Genomic DNA, 12,297 nt, shown 5'->3' on the forward strand with positions numbered 1-12,297 from the left:
ATTCTTTAATTAATTATGAGCCTTAGTTTCATTACTGTGAATACTGAGAAGTGTTTTCCTAAAAACATTACTTTGAAAATATTTATTAATTTAGACTTTTTATAAGCTCGGATTGTTTCTCCTAAGGAGACTAGATTAATGTAATTTTATAATAAAAAACTACAATTAATTTTCATTTAAGTGTTCAGTCAAACATTGTCTAGTCACTGAAAATAAAAAGATGAATTTAAAATGAGAATGCCTACCCTGAAGAAGCACAGAGAAAAAATATAATTGATAATTTTATACAACATGTTAGAAGCTGTAATTGGAGAATGTACAAAATATGCAAACCATTTGTAGTACATGGGACGTGAAAGTATCATCAGTATGGTAGTGTTTGGGTTGAGTTGGAAGGACAGGAAGAATTTGGCTCTGTGAATCGTTAGTAAGAAGATTTCTGATGGAAGGAGCAGTGTGTGCAAGGGCAAAGAGACATACAGATGGGATAGCGATTGTGGAAAATGAGTAATCCAGGAAGGCTGGAGTATCTATCTTGCAGGGAAGTGGTAGGAGACAAAGTTGGAAGCATAGTTTGGAATCAGAATTAATAGACGCATTCATTAGGCCGTCTGCCTTTCCTACAGCTCTTCTCTGTCAGTTCCACCAAGACGACCAACCACTTTCAGTCGCACAAAAATGTTGAAAACTGTTTCCACTGGGAGCTTGAATTGAGCACACAGGTAGGGAATCTTGGGACAGCCATTTGCTGCCCTAAACCTGAAAAGTCAGCAAAGTTAGTCTTCTGAGACGGCATGACACAGATATAGTGACAAGTAGGGACAAAAACCAATGTGGTGTCAGGGAAAAGGAAAAAAAAATGAAACAAAAGCCCAAAAAACAAAATGGAGGGTATCTGTCTTGGTTATAATGCTTCTCAGACTCTTATCCTGGGAGCCTGTGAGACCAGGGGCACTTTTGGCCTTGAGCCCCTAGAGAGTCCCCTTTGGTTTGAATTAACCCACCTTTTGCTAGATTCAGTCCAAATGTCTTTTTAAGTCAGTTTCAAACTTGAGCCTTTGACAGGTGAGTAGTGGGAGAAGATTTACATTTTATAATTATAATAATAATATAATAACAACAGTGATGATAGTTCACATTTAGCGCCTACTGGGCTAACACAGTGCCATGTGAACACATTTTACAGGTATTAACTTATAGAATTCTTTGAACAATCTAGTAAGTTAGATATTATTTTCAAATGTCATTTACAGATGGGTGAACTAAACTGAAATATGAAATAAGCCAATCTAACCTAAGGTTTGGGTGCCAGTCATCAGCACCACCTATTAGAAAGACTAATCTATTGGTTATGCAGACTGGTGAGTCAGCTGGTAGATTGTTGTAACCCCAAAAGTCACAGGCCAGCATGGACTGAACAGTAAAACAGGGTAATGGCAGTGGGGATTATAGAAAGGTAACTAATTTAAGAGCTATTCAGGACCGAGAACAACAGGACTAGGACAAAGCAGGAGGGAGAAATGTAGTCAAGGATTTGCTCCAGATTTCTGACTAGAGTAAGACATGCATAGTGGTGCTAGATCATGTCCTGAAAGAATGTGCATGTTATTGGAGGCTGGAAAGTCTCTGGGTACGACACTGACTTTGGGATTGTGATATTTCCACATCTGAGACCGAGCCCCTAATGTCATCCACTGGCCTGTCTTCCTCCTGAGTTCCTCAGTCTTTCCTCCCTCAACTGCAACCCTAGGCCCTGGGTATATTATAGACTATAGATCTAGATCAATCTATTGGTCTCTTCATTTTTCTTGCTTTCTTCTTTTCCTCCTCCCCTTTCTCCCTCCTTCCTTCCTTCCTTTCCATCCATCCACCCCCATGTATATTCTCTTGAACTTGCTGTCTTTCCTTCCCCACAGATATGTAGATAACAAAGTCAAAAATATGTGGAGTGATACTCCATCCTACCCACGTTCGGTTCTTCCGTTTTGTCATCCCTCATTGAGGCAGTGAATGGAGAACAGTGTTCTAACTGAAGGTGGAATGACCAACAGGAAAGAGGAACTAGTGAAAATAAGTAACATAAGGGATAATAATTATGCTCACTCACTCTGAATTATTTCGATAGCCTTCTGAGTGCTTTCCAGTGCTTCCTTAATAAAGTCGAAACTGTTTTGAACACCAGGAAGTTGGTGGAGGTTTGGAGCCTGACGGCCCCTGCATGTGTTTCTTCCTGAGCCTCATTTCCTGATGCTTCATCACCTTCACTCATCTTTAACTCAGCTCCCCATCTCATACTCAGCTCTTGCACTCTCCACCTTGTGCCTTGAGCCAACATTGCCTTCACTCCCTGATGTACTGTCTTACCTTTCAGGCTATGTTTAACATTTGCTCTCTCTTCTTTTGTAATCTATCTTATTCATGTTTCTGGCTTCTACCCTGCTGGACCCTACTCTGTAGCTAAAATATAACAAAGACTTCTGTGAAGTTATCTGTTCATTTGCATTGCCCATACCTTTCATTCCATATTTGTGGTGCAGGGCAAATATTTAGTATGGCTGCAAATAGGATTTGGTTAATATAAGGTTCTAGCTCTTAGACAGTTTCAAATGATTGTCCCAGTCCTGACTCCCTGTAATCAAAAAATGATTCTTCTTTCTTTTCCTGTAGCATCCAACTAGAGTTACCAACCATCCTGATTTGCTTAGGACTGTCCTGGATTAAGCACTGAGCATCGAACACCCCTGGCTTCTCAGTCTCAGGCAAACTGGGATGGTTGGTCCCCTACATCCCCAGATGATCTTACCTATCCCTCATTTTCCCTTTTCAAGATCACGAAGCCTAGTTAAGGTACTTACTTCTTACTTTTCCCCTTCACTCTGGATTTTATTTCAATAGACTTATCATTGATTTTTCAGTCATTCCAAATTAAAATCTAGACTGCCTTTGAACACCAGATTAATTTTCCTACAAGCCATTTTTGGTAACGTCACTATTTTGTTCAAATACTTCCAATGCCTCCCTTTTACCCATTGAATAAAGCTTAAATGCCTTAGGCTGATATTTCATGCCCCGCCCCCGCATAACCTTTCGCCAGCTGACCTTTCTCCCTTTGCTTTGGTGACTCAGGAGTCACTTAGTATCTTTTAGAACTTTGTAGGCCTTATAATAAACAACTGTACTGTTTTTGTTAACTGTGACTTGGATTACTGAAGTTACTCAGTACAGATTTTTAGATAATAAAATCTGGATAAAACAATATTTTTTGTATATCAATTCACATTTCTCTCCTTCCTATTGCTTGGCTGAATTAGAGTAGTTCTTAAAAACAAATTAATTTCTTTATATGAGAAGTTCAACTTAGCACAAATGTTAAGGCACATCCACTAGGAAAATTGAACCGTAAAATAATCTGGAATTTATCAATTTTTAAAATAAGCCATAATTATTTTTCTAGTCATTTTCACTGGCAAAAACTAATCCTGCTTTAAAAATTATTATATTGTTATTTTAAAGAGGGTTCGATTACTAATTACAACTTCTCTAATTTTGTGTTATTGTTCCTTTGATAGTGAAAAAAAGGCTCGTTTTATTTATGTGGCTTCGTATGCATTTTTTAATGTCCTAAAGAAAGTATCAGCAGACCATGAAAACAATGTCCTCTACACTTCCCTTTTCTATGACTGAAAGGAAGTCTTTTGATGACTTTCTTCATGAGGAAGAATAACTTAGAGTTTTCTTCATTTATTCTAGGCTTCTGTTTTTTTTCTTCCCCTGGGATTTTCAGACCGTTTCTTCTCCTCATCTTTAGTTTTATTGATGGGTGTACTTTTGCCTGTTGAGAGGCCTGGGGCATCTCTATTTATAACCCTCCTAGCCCAGTCTGAACCCGGAGGATTCTGCTTGCTCCTGCACGGCTGCTCTCCTCCTTGTCAAGATTTTGGTGTAAGTCCAGTGTTGTCCTTCAAAGCAGGCAAGTGGCTATTAATGATGTTCTGTGCTTGCTAATATACATATGGCCATCCATCATCTCTTTGTCCTTTTGTTACTCAGATGCCAACAATCCAGGACCAGTCTCTGCTGTGGATTTCCCTCTATTTTAAGTGCATTTATCATTAAGAACAAAAATTATGTAAACATTTTTTGCTTTAGTATGAATTCACTGTTTTAAAATATTCTTAGGTTGGCATTGTGGTTCAAGTGAAAATGTCTTTGAGTTATATATTATTTCACTTTTAAACTCTGCTTTGTTAGAGTAAAAGTATGTGTCAACTACCCACTCTTCCTTACTTCCTCCATTGATAATGATCTACGAAGCCCTAGGACTAAACATTACACGCTGACCTGTAATAAGGGCTTTGGAGTCTGTGATGATTTTACAACATGACCACAAACATTTTGATTCCACTTATGCCATCAAGGCATAGGTTCTAGGTCTTCTCTCCTTGAATCTAGGTAGGCTTGTGAATTTTGGCAAACAAAGAATGGCAAAAACGACCTTATGTGACTGCAAAGGCTAGGTCATAAAAAATTAGATGGCTTTTGTCTTATTTGCTGGAATACTTACTCTTGGAGTCCTTAGCTACTATGCTGTAAGTCTGACTATCCTGAGGAAGCCATGATTTGAGGAAGCTCAAGCTATGTGAAAAGGCTACATGTGGTCATTCCAATTGTCAGTCCCTGCTCCGTATCAGATACCAAGCATGTGAATGAATAAGTCTCTAGATTATTCTAGCTTTAGACATTTAAGTATTTCTAGCTGAATTACTAGATATCTTGATGCAGAGATAAAGCCATCCCTCTAAAGCCTATTCAATTTTCTGACCTATAGATTCATGTTACTCCACTAAGTTTTAGGGCATTTTTCTTTTTTTAACTGCAGTGTCTCTCAAAGTCAGATGTAATGAGATTATTTAATTTCCAATTTTCAGTTTCCTCACCTGTAAACAGAGAACAGTAATGATAATTCTGTTATTGGCCTTTTTTTTTCTTTTTTGAGAATTCAGTGAGAGAATGCATGTAATTGAGCCTGAGGAATTCAGTTCATGGTAACTATCATTACCATTACAGGCAATAATAATAAAAAACATTTTCTGCCTTTAGTGAACCTAATAATTGCTTTTTAAAAATTTGTGGTAAAATACGCACAATATAAAATTTATCATCTTCATTATTTTTGTGTGTGGTTCAATAGTATTAAGTATATTCACATTGTTGTGCAACCAATCTCCAGAACTATTTTCATTTTGCAAAACTGAAACTTTATAGACATTAAACAACAACTGCCATTATCCCTTCCCTCTGACTCCTGGCAGTAACACTTCTATTTTCTGTCTCTATACATTTGGCTACTCTAAGTATCTCATATAAGTGGAATGATACAATTTTTGTCTTTTGGTGACTGGTTTCACTTAGCATGATGTCCTCAGGGTTTATCCACATTGTAGCATGTGCCAGAATTTCCTTCCTTTTTAAGGCTGGATACTATTTCATTGTATTTATATGCCATATTTTGTTTACCGATTCATCCTTTAATGAATGCGTGTGTTGCTTGTACCTTTTGGTATTGTCAATAATGCTGCTATGAACATGGGTATATAAACATCTCTTTGACAACCTGATTTCAAATTCTTTGGGTATATATTAAGAAGTGGAACTGCTGGATCATATAGTGATTATGTTTTTAATTTTTTGAGGAATCAACATACTTTTTCTATAGTGGCTGTAATATTTTTCTTTCCCACCAACAGTACGTAAGGTTCTAGGTTTGCCACATCTTTACCAACATTTGCCATTTCCTGTGTTTTCTTTTTAACAGTAGCCTTCCTAATGGGTATGAAGTGTATCTTGTGGTTTTGACTTGCAAGTCTCTAGTGCTTAGTGATGTTCCGCATATTTTCATGTGCTCATTGTCCATTTGTTTATCTTCTTTGGAGAAATGGCTATTCAAGTTCTTTGCCCATTTTAAAATCTGATTGTTTTGTGTTAAATTGTAGACATTCTTTATATATTCTGGATATGAACTCCTTATAAGATATATAATTTGCAAATACTTTATCCCATTCTTTGGGCTGCCTTTTTACTCTGTTGATTGTGCAACGGTTGCTTTTAAGCAAATATCCTGATATATTATTAATTCAGTCTAAATCAAGATTTGAAACTGTATCATCAAAAATGTAAATATGACAGTGGAATTAACCTTGAATCCAGAATTATTCTCACTTTAAATCAGGCTTCATTTCAAGATTAGCAGGATGGATAGTTTTGATGAGAAAATCAGGTAAGCAAAGTAAAATTCCTTACTAATATAATTTATATTTTCAGGAGCAAAGAAATATTCTTCAGATTTTGGGATTTTGTTAGTCAGTGCCAGCTCCTAGTGAAAATGTTCAGTGTCTATCAAATGCTGTGCTGGTATCCTTATTGTAACTCACAGAGGCCATTGCACTGACTTCTACCCATCATGCCTTTCAACTTGTTGACGGAAAACTTCTGTAGTCTCTGTTGTAGCCCTTAAGCTATATGCAGTAACTTAGTGTAGTAGTGATTGATCTTATTTTGGCTTCAGGTGCTGATATATAGCTGAAAGATCAGTTTTTTCAAGGAATTCAGTTTACTTTTCCTTGGTGTTGCCTTGTACTTGTATACCTCAAAGTATATTTTAATTGGTCACTTGAAGTTTTCTTCATCCAGGTATCTGTAAATCTCCATTAGATGCTTGGAATAAAGATTTATGTTCATTTCAGATGCACCAGTTAGGAAATGACTTCCTTAGTTAGGTAGAAGTTAGGCAATTCTATGTAGGATTTTAAAAAGTAACAAAATTTCAAAAGAGGTTTAAAACTCACTAGTCTGTGGGCAACGTCTTGACCTTCTGACACATGAGATACAGTGAATTAAGCTTAATATACACATATTGGGGCACCAGTCAACAAAAATTATTACCATAAACTTAAAATTTCACCCATACCTCAACCCTTTAACAGTAAAGTGACATCTACTCTTTTGAGCTTTTGAACATTGGATGGATGAGGATGATTTGTTAGATTTTGATTTAAATCTTTACTTGTATGAAGCTAATTCTTCAGAGGTTCAATTTAATTTCTTTCAGATTTTAAGTCTCTGAACCCATAAAATACTAAAAGGTGCATTAAATGTATGTTTACCTTGAGAAACTACTAGAAGGATATTAGAAACAAATATTTATAGGTTGGAAAGAGGCAATAGGAGCCAAGAAACCTGGATTCTAGGTCTGCTTCTGTTAGTAACTATCTCTGTGACCATGGGAAGGTCACTCATACTTTCAAGCTGTCATTTTCCTAATTCATCTAAGCTCGTGTAAGGCTCTAACATTTAATTTTCCTATATGTCTATAGAAATTACAGAAGAAGGTAGGTAGATGCTTTTCCACTTATACACAAACACACACACGTGTGTGTGCACACAATCCTCCTTATTTTATCTTACCTTACTCATGTCAATTGTTAGCTCTGTCAACTCATTTTAAATAAGAGTATACAAATAGTGCTTACTTGCTTATTTATATATTACACTCAGAGAGTACATTATGATGAATCCATTATGGATACAGAATGAACAGAATGAAAATAATGTAGTTTCTGTCCCTGACAGTCATAATTTTTGAGGCATATTTGCATGACTCTGGCAGGGCATCAAGTAATAGCCAAATGTATCAAAATAATAAAAAATGGATATTAATATAAAAAAGGGGAAGTGATGACTTTTCCATATAATTTAATATGGATATTAATTTCATCATGACAAAGAGGATGGTGGCAATTCTTTTTTGTTACTAATGTCTGGATAATATCCAGAGGAAAGTGATCAGAAAGGAGAAAAGGTTGAGAATCACTGGCATGAGTGGAAAGGTTAAAATAATTAGGATGTTTAGCCTGGATTGGAGAAGACTTGGGGGAATTGATGACTATCTGTTAGTAATTAAAGGAATGCCATTTAGATTTGGGAGGTAAATCCAAGACCAGAAGGTGGACATTTGGTGAATTCAATTTAAGTTTCATGGAAATAGAGTTTTATTCAGTACAAGGAAAAACTTTCTAGCAATTGAACACTCTCGTAATAGTTTTGGCTGCCTTTTAAGACACACCATTTTCCATAATGAGAATTGTTTGAACAGACATCAGCTCAGTGCACAAAACTCAAATGGCTTGCCAGGCAGGTAAACTAAAGAGGCAAGGTGGGTCAGTTGAGGCAAATGAGCAGTGTATGTTCCATTGAAAGTTTGCCAGATCTGACTTTTCTAAAGAAACAAGAAATCAGAATTTTTATGTTAGTGTTTTGATATATACATGTTGGCTTATTTATTTTTTACAAACTCTGTGGGCTGACTAAACAAGATCCATCTGGTTTGAGCATAGACAAATCATCTAGTTTGATCTTTGAACTCTATTTCTGATACTTAGTAGACATGTGGTCTGTAGGCCAATCACAGAACTGGGTGTATGGGAGGGGGAAACACTAAAAGGTTGGAGGATCAGGTCAAACTTCAGGAATGAGCAGGATTTACAATTAATTTATGCTGCAAAGCCACCTGGTACACTAACCTTTGCATATGCATAACCACATAGGAAGAAGAATGGCCTGTCCCAACAACATCTGTAAAGAGAAATAATACAAGACTTTGGGTGTTTCCCCAGTCAAAGCTTGCAAGTAAACTAGGTAAAGATAGAATGGGAAGGAAAAAGTTCAAATAGATTCTCTAAATCCGCATAGTGCTTCAGGAATGAAGACTGAGGATTCAAGGGCAACCAATTTGGATTAGTACAACTCAAGGATCAGCTGCCCCGTATTTTCCTGATTTCTTCGTTCTTGTGGGGTCCTTTAGTACTTACAATTCTTTACTGTCTAAATAAAAGGGAGGCACTATTTCCCTTTCCACTGGGAATACAGTGCCTTCTCCCGAATCCCCACCAAACCTCAGGGCTTATTTCCTCAGTACCTTCTTTTGCTTTGTGACTCAGGTCTTGCATGCAGTGGCTGTCGCTCCTCTTAGCCCTGTGTCAATCCACATAGGGATGGAACAGTGGGAACTATCAGGACAGGTGCCACTTAAAGGCAGGATAGGGTTGGTTTAGTTGCTACCAAGTGCTAGTCAGTTGTTGCCATGTGATAATGCAGAACTTTTCTTTTTCCATTGCGTCATTAGCGAGGCAGTTGCATCAAATTTTTTCATAAGCCTTGGAAGAAATACAGGGAGGTTATATCACAGAGGAACCAGTAGCTTAATATTGAATATTAGACCTCCCTCTACCAAAAAGGTCCCCAGTTCCCCAGTGGACTGCTCTGTCATCTAGGTTTCTAAGATCTTCTCCTCTCATTTTCTCCTCTTCCTTCTTACCTGTTCATAGCTCTTCTTCCTCAACCTCCATGTTTAAGTTTTCATGCTTCTTCATGAAGTTCAACTCCTTCTTTCCCTTCCTTACATTTCACCCAGTTCTATGTTTGCTTATTCAAAACCTCATAACATTACTTGACTAAACAAAGGTTCTACACTTCAAATGTAGGTGTTTTAATCACATGTAACACTTGCCCGATCTTTTAATGACTATCTCTTTTCTTTCATGAAATCCTATTCTTAGATATGACCTCCTCCCACACCACCTATGTAAGTGAAAAGTGGCGGTAATAGCTTTGTCTTGCTCCCTGCTATTAATTTAAATGTTCCTCCTGGAAAGTTGGAATATTAAAAAGTCAGCTGTTTTTGCTGTAAATTGTATTTTTTTCTTCAAGTACGCATAGCACATGTAAATTTATTTTACAAATACTTTGAAGCAAATAGGGACCTCTGCTGCCTAAAGTCTGCTGAAAGTGGTTAGATCACAGTAGGCCTTGAAAAGACTGCATACTGGGAAGGTGTTTGAGGTGTAGGAGAAGATCCAAAGGGGAAGCCTGGAAGCATATGTCATGGGGAGAGGGAAATGTGGAAAGGGAATATAGACTTTCAGGTCCAAGAAAATAACAGTGACCAAAATTGTTGAAATATTGAAGAAACCCTCCTCTTTTTCTTCCCACGTTTCAACTTTAGCCAAAAGAAGGTAGACTCTTTCATGCTTTTTCTCTTCTAACTTCCTTTCCTCTCTGACTCACTTGTATTTCATGTATAATCCAAATTACTTTTAGATTTTGGAGGGAAGACAAAATGTAACCTCTACCTGTTTTAGAGGTTTTAGCAGGGGCTTTTTAACAAAAATATTAACAAGAGTAAAAGAGTTTATTAATGCACGTAGACGATATCACACACGATAATGCTCAGGGAAAAGTGACTCAAAGTGGCGGCTCAGAGCTCTGGCTTTTGTAGCAAGTACAGTAAAGAGCAACACATTTGTAGAAAAATGACAAAACAAAGGAAAATGGTTTTTAGGTTTCTAAGAGTGGGAAGCTGTGGGAAAGGAAATATATGGGAGGAAAGTGTAGAGGAAAGTTTGTTTTGGAACTCCTCTGGTGCTGTTTCTGGGTTAAGAGTCCAGTGTCATCTCCTCTAAAGGAGAAGTTATATCCCTCCTTTAGGCAGAAAACAGGGTAGGCAGAGAGAGGTTTTCTTGAATTTTTTGCTTCTTAATTTCTTCAGCCCCAAATAATTTTCGTGTCATAGAGGCATGTTTTGGGGTAATATATCCTGGTTTCCCTCAGTGTCCCCAAATCATAGTAAGTTTCTTTCTGACTTGATTCTAACTTGTTTTTGGAACTTTCTGCACTCAAATACAGTGAGCTTTTTTCTTTGCTCCCTGTAAGTACACTGTAAACCATACAGCTCATTACCTCTCAAAGTTGGGTTCTTAGAAGCAACAGCTGCATCACTTGGGAGCTTTTAACAAATGCCAATGCTTGGGCCCTATCCCAGAGGGATGAATCAGACACTGTGTGGGCAGGGCCCAGAAATCTGTGTTTTAATAAATCCTTCAGGAGATTTTAATGTATGCTCAAGTTTAAGAGATCAAGCCTAGCCTTCAGTTAGTCCTGCTATGCCTTTCATTAAGTTATTCAGTTTGAGATTTGCTCTATGAACTTGGCCAGCCTCCATTCATGGGGAAGCTAGAATTCAGCCTCAGATCTGTGCCTGGTTTTTCAATCCAGTTTATCAGAGAGTTCTGCACTTTGAGCAATAAAATAAATACTGTGCTTCATCTTTCTCAGCTCTTTATGTATTGTCTCAGAATTTTGACGTGAAAGAGTGTTAAGATTTGGATATCAACTTCCATCCCAAACCTCCTCCAACCTGGTATGTTGGCTAATAGTTTTAATTCCTTAGAAGAGATTTGGCTGTGAAATGGGAATAGGGAATAAAGGACATAAGGATAAGAATAAGGTTAAAAGGTAATAAGAATAAGGAAAAAAGGTAACAAGTTGATATTTTTAACTTAAAGCAGTGGAGGATGTTCAGTCCTAGAAGATCAATCTTGATTTACTCAGCAGCTGCTGGTGCAAGAAATCATGGGTAGGACATAGCACAGCAAAATGTAATGCCAGGTAATTGTATAGATACTTTTGTGATGGAGTGTTTAATTCATGTCTGTGGTTTTATACACACCATTTTTACACACAATTACATACCTTGTAATTGTAGTGTATTTGTGAGGGGTATCTCTGGTTAGGATGTTGGACACAGAAATTTACTTTGAAGCTCTTTGATGCCAACACTGTGGCTAAGAATATCATGAGAACTGCAGAAGATGCTGGTACACAAGACCACTTTAAGTTCACATTTCTCTCACCTCCCTCCAGTAGAGAAAAGGAGTAAGATTGAGGATGACATTACATTTATATGGTTTCAGTGGGAGCCACTGTGTTAATACAATACAACTTTTTACCTGAACATTGATTGATCTTGGGTTGAGCACCTGACCCATTTGGGGAAAATTGTACTCTTGTTCAAAGGGTCAGGTCTAATTCCACAATATCACATGGCATGAATTTAGTGGTTCTCAAATTTTAGCAAACATCAGAATCACACAGAGTGCTTGGTAAAGTAGATTTCCGAGCTCCACTCCCAGAGTTTCTGATTTGAGTTGGTGTGGAGTCACGTCCATGTATCTGCAATTCTGACAAATTCCCTGCTAGTGCTAATGCTTCTGGTCTAGGAATCACACTTGAGGAATCAGAATCACTGGTTTAAGGAATAGGCTTTATAAAAAAAAGAAAATGACAAGGACAGGATTAGCTGAGAAGGTCTAGTCTTTTTCCTCTCCTTTTCCCACAAAGAGACTTCCCAGGGCCAGGATACCATACTGGACAGGCAATGTGGAGTTACCTGTGTTCCAGTAG

Source organism: Chlorocebus sabaeus, chromosome 12 (genome assembly GCF_047675955.1).
Source record: "Chlorocebus sabaeus isolate Y175 chromosome 12, mChlSab1.0.hap1, whole genome shotgun sequence".
NCBI classification, from domain to species: Eukaryota; Metazoa; Chordata; class Mammalia; order Primates; family Cercopithecidae; genus Chlorocebus; species Chlorocebus sabaeus.